We start from the raw sequence: 12,588 nt of genomic DNA, 5'->3' as shown, positions 1-12,588 counted from the left end.
GGTGACAACACATGCGGGTATGAAGTCATCTTAACCATAATGAATTTAACGTGAATAAAGAATTCCAAAAACTTCTTGCAAATTATTGTATTATTCATTAGTTGGCGTTATTTCCACATAGGACTTTAATATCACACTCAAATTCTTTAATTCAATCGCATAACCTGGTAACCTATCGCATCTACTTATCTAAAATTCAAAACAATTTTCTACGGTTCTTTCCATTACAATGAAATGTTAATAGAATCCTACATTCCGATGAACTGAGTTTGAAGTATTTTAGAATTTATCTTTACCTAAGCCCAAAGTTATTAACTATCAAAATTAATCAAATTCTCACTTAAAATAATCAAATTGACGCCCCAAAATTATACATAGAACATTTGAAATTTATGATATAGCAAGACTAATGTTAATTTAATTTTGTCGAAAATCAGTCGCTTCATAAACAGTGGCTCAGTTAATTATAATTAATTGAAAATAAGCTATGCTCGTAAGTAATTATTTCTTAATATTCTTATTCTTAAGAAAAATATTACCTGTGCATTGAGCACGTTTTAATTTAAAGTAATTTCGATTATTTTTAACTATTATAATAAATATTCAAAAATGTTAATATTAAAATTCTATCCGGCCAATGCACAGGAAATATTTTACTTAATAAAATAAATAATAAGTGCCTATGCTCTAAACTGAATCGGAAAGTCGTAATCATGGAAATACGGAAAATATCTTTGTTCCTATATTATGTGATAGACAGAGAAAACAAATGTTGGTGTAGAGCCCCCTTAAAATTTTCCCGAACAATGTTCCTACTAATAATTATCATAAGATTGTGTACCATACATTATTTATTATAATTTCTGATAGCCCACTATAAAAGGAGAAGGGGGAATAATTGTCCACCATAAAAATGGGCTACCTTCCAATATCATCATCTTAAAGTATTTGCTAGAACGCATAAACTTCAAAATAAATACAACTGGATCACGATATTATAATCGTTATTTTATTTAAGGAATACAAAAAAAACAATAATTTTCTTCAATTCATTTCTTAATAATTATCGTAACAACTAAAATTGAAAACCCTACTTAAATTGTCTGTTCATATTTATATATGACGAGATATGACTGTCATATCATTATCAATCGTATTGTATAAGGTATAATATATTAAAAGGCATCATAAACATTATACAAAATAACTATTGCCATTGTATGTATTAAACATGGAAATTAATATCGTTCAATTCATGCATAGAAAATGTAGTCACAAATTAATAAAAGATCATTAACGTCAAAAAAACAATACAAGTTTTCACAAGCTTCGACGTATTTTGAATTTAACACGTCCGAGTCACTATAGATACTTTGATAAGAACGATACGGGTGTCATTATATACATACATATGTTAATTATTTATTATTTTTCTGTATTTATTAACACAACTATTGTTTTTAATACATAACTAATGAAATATTCAAAGGCACTGAAAAATTGAAAAAATACTGTCTAAATGAACAATCTAAAGGAAAAAACCCTATACCGCAGATCGACATGAATTAATTTATCACATGAACGGTTTCAGCTCGGGTAGAATAATGAACGACAAGTGAACAATCCGCAATCTACATAGCCGCGTGTCTGCATGTGGCGGTTCGTCGAAAGACATATTATTAAACTTTTAAAGATAATATTATACTGGACGAATATAATATTATTATGGTAGACCACATTCTATTGAAAAATATTATTTCTAATAATAATTAAGTAGGTGCATGAAAAATAAACAAGTAATAAATCGTTATTTATACCTACAATAATATGCAGGTAGCAGGGTAAATCTTACCATATTTCTGGGTTACTTTTATAGATTTGAATTTTACGTTGATGTAATTAATGCAATACGCTTATTAGAGATGCATTCAATAACCAACTTTTACTAAATTTAAAATAGTTTGGAAGATAATGACGATAAGCAAACACATCATTATAATTTATAATTATTAGCGGTGAAGTACCTTCTCATTATTGAACCAAAATAATTTCAGTTAATTAATTTGAAGTACCGTATATTATGTTACATAAAATTCACTACCTACTAGATACATTTTACCGGTAAATTTGAATTTTGTACATCAAGAGAGAGCAAAGAACTAATCCAACCAATAATATTATATTATAATATTTCAAAGGTGAATATTTCATTACCCTTTGAACTCTGGCCAAAATCTGCAATAGCGACCTTGGAATGTTAAAAACTTTAAAAAATATATTGGGAAAAACGAATCAAGTCTTTTGAGCTAACTAAATTATTTAACACAATACAAAACAAACTTTATACGGTACTAATCAAATAAAGGATCGTTAAATAGATAAAAGTATTTCTTGATTAACATTAACGTCAATACTTATTGTACGAGTACATTACGTCTGTAGGAACGTAGAGCAATTTTTGATAATAGTTGAATTTTAAAAGCAAGCAAATTCAACGATACAAGAAATATTTTTCTCTTATAAACCACGTACCTATTTTCTTTAAGCAACACATTTTACTCGGGTCATTCGAGTGTCTTTACTACTATTATTATCAGCTGCGTAAATACCAAGACAATAAATATTTTTTTTTTTTTTAAAACTGCACACAAGATGTTTTTTAATATTACTTACTATCACGAATTATTTAATAATATATATATAAAAAAAAAATATCTAATAAAATGTAAAATTACGAATGTGTGCCGAACCGCCGTGTTTGAAAAAAAACGACCGATGTACAATAATAGCATTACAACGTGATTGAATGAAAACTTACCAATGTTGACGGCGACGACTAAGTGGCGGGAAACTGTTGAGATTTGAAAAAATATATATTTCCAATCTCACATCGTCGATGACGAGCTACGGCAACAACAGCAACGCGACGACGACAGATTGATCGACATCGACCCGATATCGATGATCGGCGGTATTCGCGAAGGAAAAATACCGTTTGAAAGTCGGCAATACCTGTTGGTCGGGCGGAAAACGCGACCTCGGAAAGTGGGCGCGCAGCGGTGGCCTAGGTAGTGGGCGGCCGCCTCGAAGAGGAAAACCTAACAGGTCTAATTCGAAAGAATAATATATTATTTCGATTAAGGTAGACGGACAGACGGACAGAAATGGACAGACTAACCGATCGGGGGACCGTAGACCGCGGCAACTACTACTGTACTACCGGCGTGCCGACTGTGTGTCGCGCGCGCGCGTACGGTTATTTCTGGCCGCGGAAATTTCGAACTCGTAACGACGATTTTTTTTTTTTTTTTTTTGAAATCGAAAAGTACTCAACGTGCGCGGACTACGACCGGCGAACGCGGCGAGGTGACGGCCGATGGAGAAACGTGTAGAGAGAGGAGAAATTAATAAATAATATGGGAAACGACGAAATGATAGTGACGGAAAAAAAAAACTGAAAGCGTCGCGGAGCGCCGGCGTGTGCAAACAGCGCGCCAGACGAAAAGACTGTGCGGAAAAATGCCCCCGAGCGCGAGGAAGAACCACTTTGTGCCACCCGGGACCGTGTAGTGTTGCCAACACGACCGGCAAACACACGGCGGCGCGCATCACGCACGCACACGCAAAGCGCCGCCGTGCAGTGCGCGCGCGCAGTGTGCTCGACGCGCATTCTACACACAGACACACACACACACACACACACACGCGCGATTGCACGCACATGGGAACGGTGACGTCAAGACCGGCGCCCGCGTCTTTGCGGGGGATGAGGGTGGGCAGGGGGTGAACTTTTTTTCGCTTTTTTCCTTTCATACGATCGCCGTCGTCTAACGAGAAATAAATTATGACAATCGGCAATACCTAATTCAAAAGTCCGAATTCGGTTACCGGCTCGTTTCGCACGGTAAGTCCTATACGCCGCGATTTACTACGGTATAAACCGTTAGTGTTTGCGTTAGGCTCTCTTTCGGTAAAACCAAAAAACCGTTTTGTTTAAATTCAAATCATACTGAGAAAATAAACAACGGCGGTATTGCCATTGATTATGATTTTATACTATAGCTTTGCATTATTTACATTAGGTATTATTACAAGTAATACTGCTGGTTTCGTAAAAACTTATGTGTGTACAGCATGCGTGCCATATACTTTTTAAAAATTAAATTATATTTATCTATGAATACTGATGTATTTTTTTCTTTTCATGTATAGTATAACATTATTAATATGATTATTTTGAATAACGTCTTGGCGTTTGTGCATAACAATTTCGTACGTTTATTATATTGGTTTACACACATTCAACACATAAAGCGGTTCTATAAAGTTCACACGACAATTACCATATAACATAGTGTTATAGATGTAGTTTAGATTTCGAATATTCTTCTCAATTATTTTATAATACCAATACTAGAGTCTGAACTAATAATTAAACTGTATTTATATTGTAATTTACTAAACAATAGTATTCTATCAAGTAGAAAAAAATAAAAAAACTAATCAAGCAAAAAAAGATTAACAATTAAGATTTACAACTTTTAGTAGTCTAAAATGTAAAGTTATAAAATTTAAAGCGTTTGGTACTATTTGATCTATAAATTGTAATGCTTTCGTGATAATATTGTTGTGTATGCCTCACTCACTGTCGATTCGCATGAACTTAAAAACGTACTATACAAGCTATACTATATCATGTAAAACAAGTTTTACAGAAATTTCTCAAGAGAATCAATACGGATTGAGAATTTGGGTATATTAAAATTTAGAATGCTATTTATATGAGAACTAATTTAGATGCTTATCATATCGACCGATATAATAATAATTTGGTCGTTGTACGAAGTAATACATTTATTGCCCTACCATATTTTGATCGTATTGATCATTATTTTATTTTAAGATTTTACACCCTCTACAGTCTACAACGCTCGTCAACGGAGATCTTGATGATGCCATTGTCATATAAATCATCCCTCGCAACAGTCGGGTTTCGACATGCTACCCGCCACCATTCAGCTTTGTCGTTGACTTTCGTTTTGTTATAATACCCAATAGGTACCTATATTATTATAATTTATTAAAAAAATTAGTATAAATACTATTAGGCAAATCCAAATCAATTTCTTTAAATAAATTATTTAAACTACTACGAGTACGGAGTTAGATTAGGTTCACAAGATATCTATTTAAAACAAAGATTTAATAGGTAGTAAAAATCAATCCTATAACATCAGGACAATATATATCGTAATTGCATTCGTTATTTTGTGAACAACAATAATTTGGTTCGTTACCGTGAAGGATTGAAATTCCATCAATTGATGGATTCTTCCCTCAAGACGGCTTGTTATTATTGCAATTGTTATACATCGCTTATATTTGTTGTAAAAAAAAATTATTTTCAGATTGTATGATAAATATTTGAAAAAAAAAAAAACTAGACTATTAAACTAAATTAAGAATCTATAACTTAAACCTTAAATCCTTAGGTAATTAATATAAGTATTAAACAATATTTTGTCATCCAAAATAGTTAGTTGTATTAATATAATACGTAGTTTTTAAAAAATGTATATACATTTTTCTGTTTATATTCTTGTTTTTATTATTATTTCGAATTTGTTATCATCATACTATTTAGATAACAACTCATGCTCAACACGTAAGAGGTTTTACCTTAATGGAGAGTCGAGAGTAATGCCAGATATATCCCATCTGTATGAATCTTACCTGTAAGCAAAATTTAATTCTAGTAATAATTATTATTATTATTTTTATCGTATTTATGTTGTCAGTTGACGTCGCGTGCAAACAATTCGCACCGATTCTCAAGTCTCAACTGGCAGTGGTGCGTAATCATTTTTGTGTAGGTACACTGTTCGAAATCACGTAAACAGCAATACTCGCTAGTCGCAATACGTGACACACAAGCGGCTGTGGTGACGTCTGATTTTTTTTTAGTGAAATCAAGAAACTAAATAGCGCGGACTCAAAAAAGTCTAATAAACATTAATAAATAATAATAATATGCCTCTGTTGTGATGAGGTGATAGATAATATGCCGTCCCGCCTTCCACAACATTTTTATACACAATATCGTCTTTAGTCGTTACATAACAATACAATTTACTGTCGACTTCGGTATGAAAGATTTACGTTGAAAAACGATGATTTATTAATAAAACGTTTGAGTTATAAATACATAAATTATATTATCAAGTTCTATAACATTTTCAACATTGCAATCACTATTATTTTTACTTATCGTTTGTATATTACCCGTTATGCAGAACCTGCAGGTTTTTAGTATTTATACAGTTATACCTACTATATTTAAAATTAATATTTATTTTTACTTCGTTATTTTAGCTTAAAACTACTCTAGTCTCTAGATAAAAGACATACTCTCTATAAATAATGACTTTTTATTCAAAAAGTGAAAATTTTTTAACGAAAAAAATATGAACTATAAAAACAATACTAATGAAACAAACACTTGGAGTTTGGACTTTATAGATGATTTTTTTACTTTATTACTTATTTATGTTCTTAATATAATAATTAATTTGTTTTTTATTAAAAACAATTCAGTACAAATAAAGGTACAAGTTGTACTTGCCGGTGGACTGCAGGAACTATAAATCCTAACCTAACCTAACCGGGAAACAGACATAATCAGGCAAATTAAATCCAGTCATGAATATTTCAGCAAATATAAAATGCAATGCTCTAATTCCTATTTAACTTGTATTTTAAGTTTTTAAGTGTAATATTTTGTGGAAACAAATAAACCAACATTTAAAAAAGTAAACGTTAATTTTATAAATATATCAAAAAAAAAAAAAAAAATGGTTCCAATTAGCATAGGTTATTTACGCCAGTGTAGGCGACAGCGATTGTATCATAAATACCTTGGTTAGTCCACCCCTGAGTGTATAATCAGTATAATCATATATTTTTAAAATCGTATTGTGTGAAGTTACATTTACATAAACAATAATCGATTTCTTAAATAAATGTAACTACGCAAATTATAGGGATTATAAGTTTATAACTCATTTCGAAACCTTATATTATATATTATACCTATTAGTTATTACATGATATTATGATTTTTTTTCCATTTTCCTATTTTAATTGATTTTAAATACTCTCATCATTAAATACGTAACACAATACGCGCGTGCATATCCCATACATCAAACCTTGATAATCACTTTCTATACCTATACTCACAATCTCAGCAGTTGTACGCGTTAATTAGTATTCCCAGTGATTGGCGATTGCAACCAAATCACCACGACCGTCGTCATAATATCATTATATTATTATATTATAGGTATGTACGAGTTGTAGTGAGTACAACGCTTATACAGTGCACACAAGGCCTGCATTTATTCATTTATGTTTGAAATTCGAACAAGTATCTCATATTATTCATATTATTATAGTAATATATTATATGGTGTATGACAAACGCACAAATCTGATAAACGATATTGTAGACAATCTCCCAAGGTTCTTAACCTCATCCGTATTGCTATGCAAATTGTTTTACGAAACGCATTTTGAGACACAAATACGATTTGCATTTAAACGTCACCACCGGCGCGGTTATATCAGTAAAAAATCACAATTGTCACCATTCTAGGTGCATTTAAATTGTTCCCGAAACTTATGCAGCAATTATTATATATATATATGACGCCTATTATAATATAATATCCTCTGTACGCACACTGCCGAAATAATATGCGGGCGTTATCGAGTTGTTAGATCGCAATAATTTACAATCTTATTATTACAAAACTGCTCATTATTGCATACAAAATATGATTTTCCGAACAAGTGAAGATTGCCGAGTCAACGACGTTTTGACACATAATATTATTTTGTTGTTGTACAGTACACCGCGGAGTATTTATAATAAAAGGGGTTCGAGCAAGTGATGGTATTCTACCTTGAACCCGTATAATATTAAAATAGTTTACCTGTATGCATTCCATAATTCTGTTATTCCAACCGCGGCGCGTGCACGCTGTAGAAATCGGGAAACATTTGTACGAACATCGCACAGAATTCATATTCTGAAAACACGTGATTTGACATCGCGGAGTATAATGTACAAAATATATATATTACACCAAACATCTCGGGTTAAGGTTTCTGGGTCTATGTCTAAAAATACCGTCGTGAGCAGGACACAATGATTTAAAATAACACACTATCGCTTTTGTACAAGTAAACTTAATAATAATATGAGCTTTACGACTTGAAAATCTGGGCGTGAGTTACTTGACTTATCATATTATGCGAACCGGTTTGGTTCCATATCATAATCGAATATGACAAAGTGACCGCAAAATTTAAATTTTTGGCCCCTCAATCGTAACAACTCGTTTTTGACGTGCGTGTATACCATAATATGATTCGACCGCTCAAATGCACCTCCGGAGTTTTTCTGCTCGACTCGCACGTTTACAATCCGCGACCATGGCAAGACGACTTTGTTTCCAAGAACACTTCAATATTATTGTAATCAAGAATATTGCAGAAAAGATAGTAGAATGCAATAAATAAATAATAATACAGCAATAAAATATGACGTGATTCGAGGAATTAAAAATCGTCGGCTATATTATACCGACATAAATCTTAATAATAGAATTATGGGTTCCGTTATAATATTATATATGAAACGTCCGTAGTCTGTGTCTGACGTCTGCAGTTGTATAGTTACAACTTACAACGTATATAATATTAATAATTGACTAATTCATTATAATAATAGTAATAATAACGATAATTAATACTGTAATAATATACCGAATCCAAAGAAAATTATTATATATAGTTGGAATGCAACGAAAAATCGAAAACGGTTATTAATTTGCAGATGTAATTGGAACGTTTATATAATTAATAATAATATGTGAACACTATATTATTATATTCAATATAATGTTTGAACGGAATTCCTCGAAAACAAATACAATATGTTATATCGAATCAATAACAACTGAATTTGAAAGCTTTATATAAGTAAGTAAGGCTTCAAAGTATTAATATGTATAAATAACATAAGGTTTAATATATTTTAGGTATTCTTATAATGCATGATTTTATTGTTGATAAATGGCGACCCATGGTCGATTTTTGTCAGAGCCCACAGAAGAAAGAAATTTATTTTTAAAATTATACGAGTAAAATTAAGTTTACGGTTTACGTCAATTTCCATTCATTTTTTTTATTTTGCCTTTACTTTTTTTTTGTTGAATTTTGATGGTACTCAAAAAACTACTTGAATTCTTGATATGACCTTCCAAAAATATCAATTAGTACCTAACACCCGTTATTATACATTTATACATCATTTTATAATAATAAATAGTTAATAAGTTATACAGCGTTAATCGTTTAAAACAACGAATTGATTTAGGTACATTGTATATTTGGATACCTACCAAGTAATTTGTATAGGTAGTCTTCTTTTAATGGGAATACACATATTGACATATAATACGTTAACTATTGCACGTTTAGTATTATAACATTCAAAACAATACACATAATGTACGGAATATAATATCATATTATGCGGATAAAAATAGATTTAAATAGTCGATCGCCACTACACAATGTACTTGAACGGGAAAAATACTCTTGAAAAATCGAACAGTTTTAGTATACACGAAGATACGTACAAAACGTATGAACGCGACATGACACATACCCATTTGATACTTAATGTACGTAAATCAACGAATAACATTTTTGTTTTCCACATTTTTTTCAGCCTAATTATTTCAATCGGCAAAGGCCATGTACCCAACACGGGATATCGTTAAAAAGTTTTCTTCATCGAGCTCTAAGCATTATTTCGGTAGCACTTTGGAGCTCAAGTTTCCTATCATGTAATAGTTGGGTTATTGGAAAAACGTGCAAAAGTGAACTTAAAATATAATAATAATATTCATAATGTTCACAGCAGTGGAATAATTGGTTTTACGTGTGTCTTGCAAGTATAATAATATGATATCATGATATGTGGTCTCGAGTCGTGAACCAAAGGCCTCCGCAGCGCCGTGTGCCAATAATGTCCGATGACGGTTAATCGGGCCCTTCGGTGCTCGATATATTATTGCAGTACGCCCGTGCACATCCGGTTTCGTGTGTTCAAAGTTATCGGCGGCGGATCCGATTGCGACGACGACAGGACAATATTATAACAATCACGTGTGCGCGCAAGGCTTGTGTACGGCACATGTAAACCTCCCCCAACCTCCGACGCGTCGTCTTCGCAATCGCGGCGGCGGCGGTGATTATAATAATACGAGTGCAGCAGCGCGAGCGTGTGCGTCTTCTCCGCTATACGCAAACGTGATGCATCATCGGGGTACGCATATCGACGACGTCAGCGAACACCTGGGCTGCTCCTGTGCCACCGGGTGTCGTGTTCGCCAGAATATATCGTCTATATACGCGTATGCCGCCCCGCGGGGAAGGGTTCACGCACATACGATATTATACGTATATGAGTATATAGTCAGTACTTAGACTGTATAATACGCGAGCGGAGTTCAACGATCTCGGCCGGTGGCACTAAAAGATCCCTTCGCGCGCGTCTGGTCGTGTTGGGTCCTGTTGCAGCCGCGCGTGGGTGGAAGGAGATGTGCGCCACGCGAGAGATATATTATATATACGAGAGACGAGAGAGAGACCGCCGTCGGAAAGAGGAAGACGATATCGTCGCCACCGCAATATACGCGTACGGTACTGTAATATATTATACACGTAATATACATGTACGTAAATGTGTGTGCGCGGCGTTTCGGAGCATTAACGGCCTATGAGCGGTGCGGACGGGTGGCGGGTATATACGCGCGCTGCAGACGGGCTCTGACAGATAAAGTCAAGATGCGCGCCGCGCGCGTAAAACACCGATTATTCCCCCCAGATTCCGGATTTCCGTTCTGCGACTATATAACGTCGGTCCAGATGTGTGGCGTTGCACCGGCAACCCCTTTGCCGCTGAACGGGAGCTCATCGCTCTCTGTCTCTCTGTCTCTCTCCGCGCAGCAGCAGCACCCGACCATAACTCGACGTACGTCGACGGGCTCCGTAATAGAAGCCGTAATAATACGTATATAAAAGGTGGTTACTACGCTTACTACATATTATTATTATTATTGTATTACTACGACGCGGGCGGACTTAACGTTAGATTTTTAGAGAGGCTGCGTGGTCTCGTAAATAGATTTACAAACATTATCAGTACGATACGGCCCGCGAAAGCTCGTTTCAGTTATAAGACTATAATAATATAATATTATGTATATGCATACATTTTGCAGCTACTACTATATATTTACTTTGACTAACCTTTTTTCATCTGCGAACTATGTCACTTTTTGACGAATTCGAGCTATTGCGACAAACACCATAGATTTTGTTTTAGTAGTTCCGACAATTCGTAGCTGAACTCATGACACCGTTTTAGTAATTGATTTGAATGAACGGTACTTGTTCGATATATTTGTCATTTTTGTACACATGCAGCTACATGGCTTTTGAACGGAAGATGCTAAAAGTTTAAGAACACACTTTAAAAATGTTGAACCGAAATCGGGTCATGGATAACATAAGACAAGTGAAGATTGCTGAGCTTACGAGGCCTTAGCTCACTCAATCATGAGGATAATTTTTATATTTTAAGACAAAATGAACTTATATAAAGTTAAGAAAGATTATTGAATAATATTTTACGACCAGCTTTAATTACATAACTATTAACTATCATATCTTCTATAAGTACTAATAAAACCGGGAATAAATGACTAGCAGACTGTCGCGTGTCGCAGCAAATCGGCAAAGCTTTTCTAAAACCTATCTATTAATATATAAATAACATTTTCTAAAATAAAAAGTATAAAAATAATAACTGCACTATTATAATTAAGTATATATAATAATAAATAACATTAAATATTATTAGTAGGTATTTATAATTAAATACATTTTTATTTTCACTTTTATTATATTTGTAATAAATTATTAGATAAGACGTATACTATACTATAATAATTATTGTTGAGGTACCAATCTCGCCAACCATTGATTTATTTTATATGCTATCGAATAATTAAACTATTTCTTGTATTTGTTGGGCACCATTCGAGCCAAGTCCACAGCCTATGCCGAGAAACTAACAAAACAATATTATATATTTTAATGGTGTTGAAAATTCTCGTAATGCGACAAACGATTGTAAAATGCTGTAGGTACAGGTATTAACAAGCGGATTGATGAGATGAATAGAAACAATATTTATATATTAAATTCCGTATCTGACAGCGATGTCGGGCGATTGTCAAGTGATTTAAAAGCTGAATGAAATTCGGAGAACCGTTTCCTATGTAATCATCGGTCCTATAGCATACGCCCGCGCGCGTATAGTTAGTATACATAGCGCGCCGGACCAGTGGAAAATCAACGACAAATCGCTATAGATAAGTGTAGTAGGTACATACTACGTAATATATTAAAGACGGCAGAAAAAACATATACGTTTCTATACGTTATTGC

General features: G+C 33.4%; 1 protein-coding gene across 3 annotated transcripts in view; it reads right to left on the bottom strand.

The window, feature by feature from the left end:
• The window catches only part of LOC114128733 (myocyte-specific enhancer factor 2-like), a 76,947-nt gene that overhangs the window by 14,978 nt on the left and 49,381 nt on the right, over positions 1-12,588 (bottom strand). Inside the window, exon 3 of one of the 3 annotated variants that reach the window (XM_027993311.2) lies at positions 11,386-11,587. The exons of 1 other annotated variant lie outside the window; for it this stretch is intronic. The gene's annotated coding sequence lies outside the window, so the exon portion shown is untranslated. Of the gene's footprint in view, positions 1-2,818; positions 3,552-11,385; positions 11,588-12,588 lie in introns of those variants that run through there. One more of the 3 variants, XM_027993309.2, reaches the window with a different exon arrangement.

The sequence above is a fragment of the Aphis gossypii genome, chromosome 1 (assembly GCF_020184175.1).
Source record: "Aphis gossypii isolate Hap1 chromosome 1, ASM2018417v2, whole genome shotgun sequence".
NCBI lineage: Eukaryota > Metazoa > Arthropoda > Insecta > Hemiptera > Aphididae > Aphis > Aphis gossypii.
The sequence above is the reverse complement of the archived record's forward strand: the minus strand, read 5'-3'. Positions and strand labels throughout refer to the sequence as shown.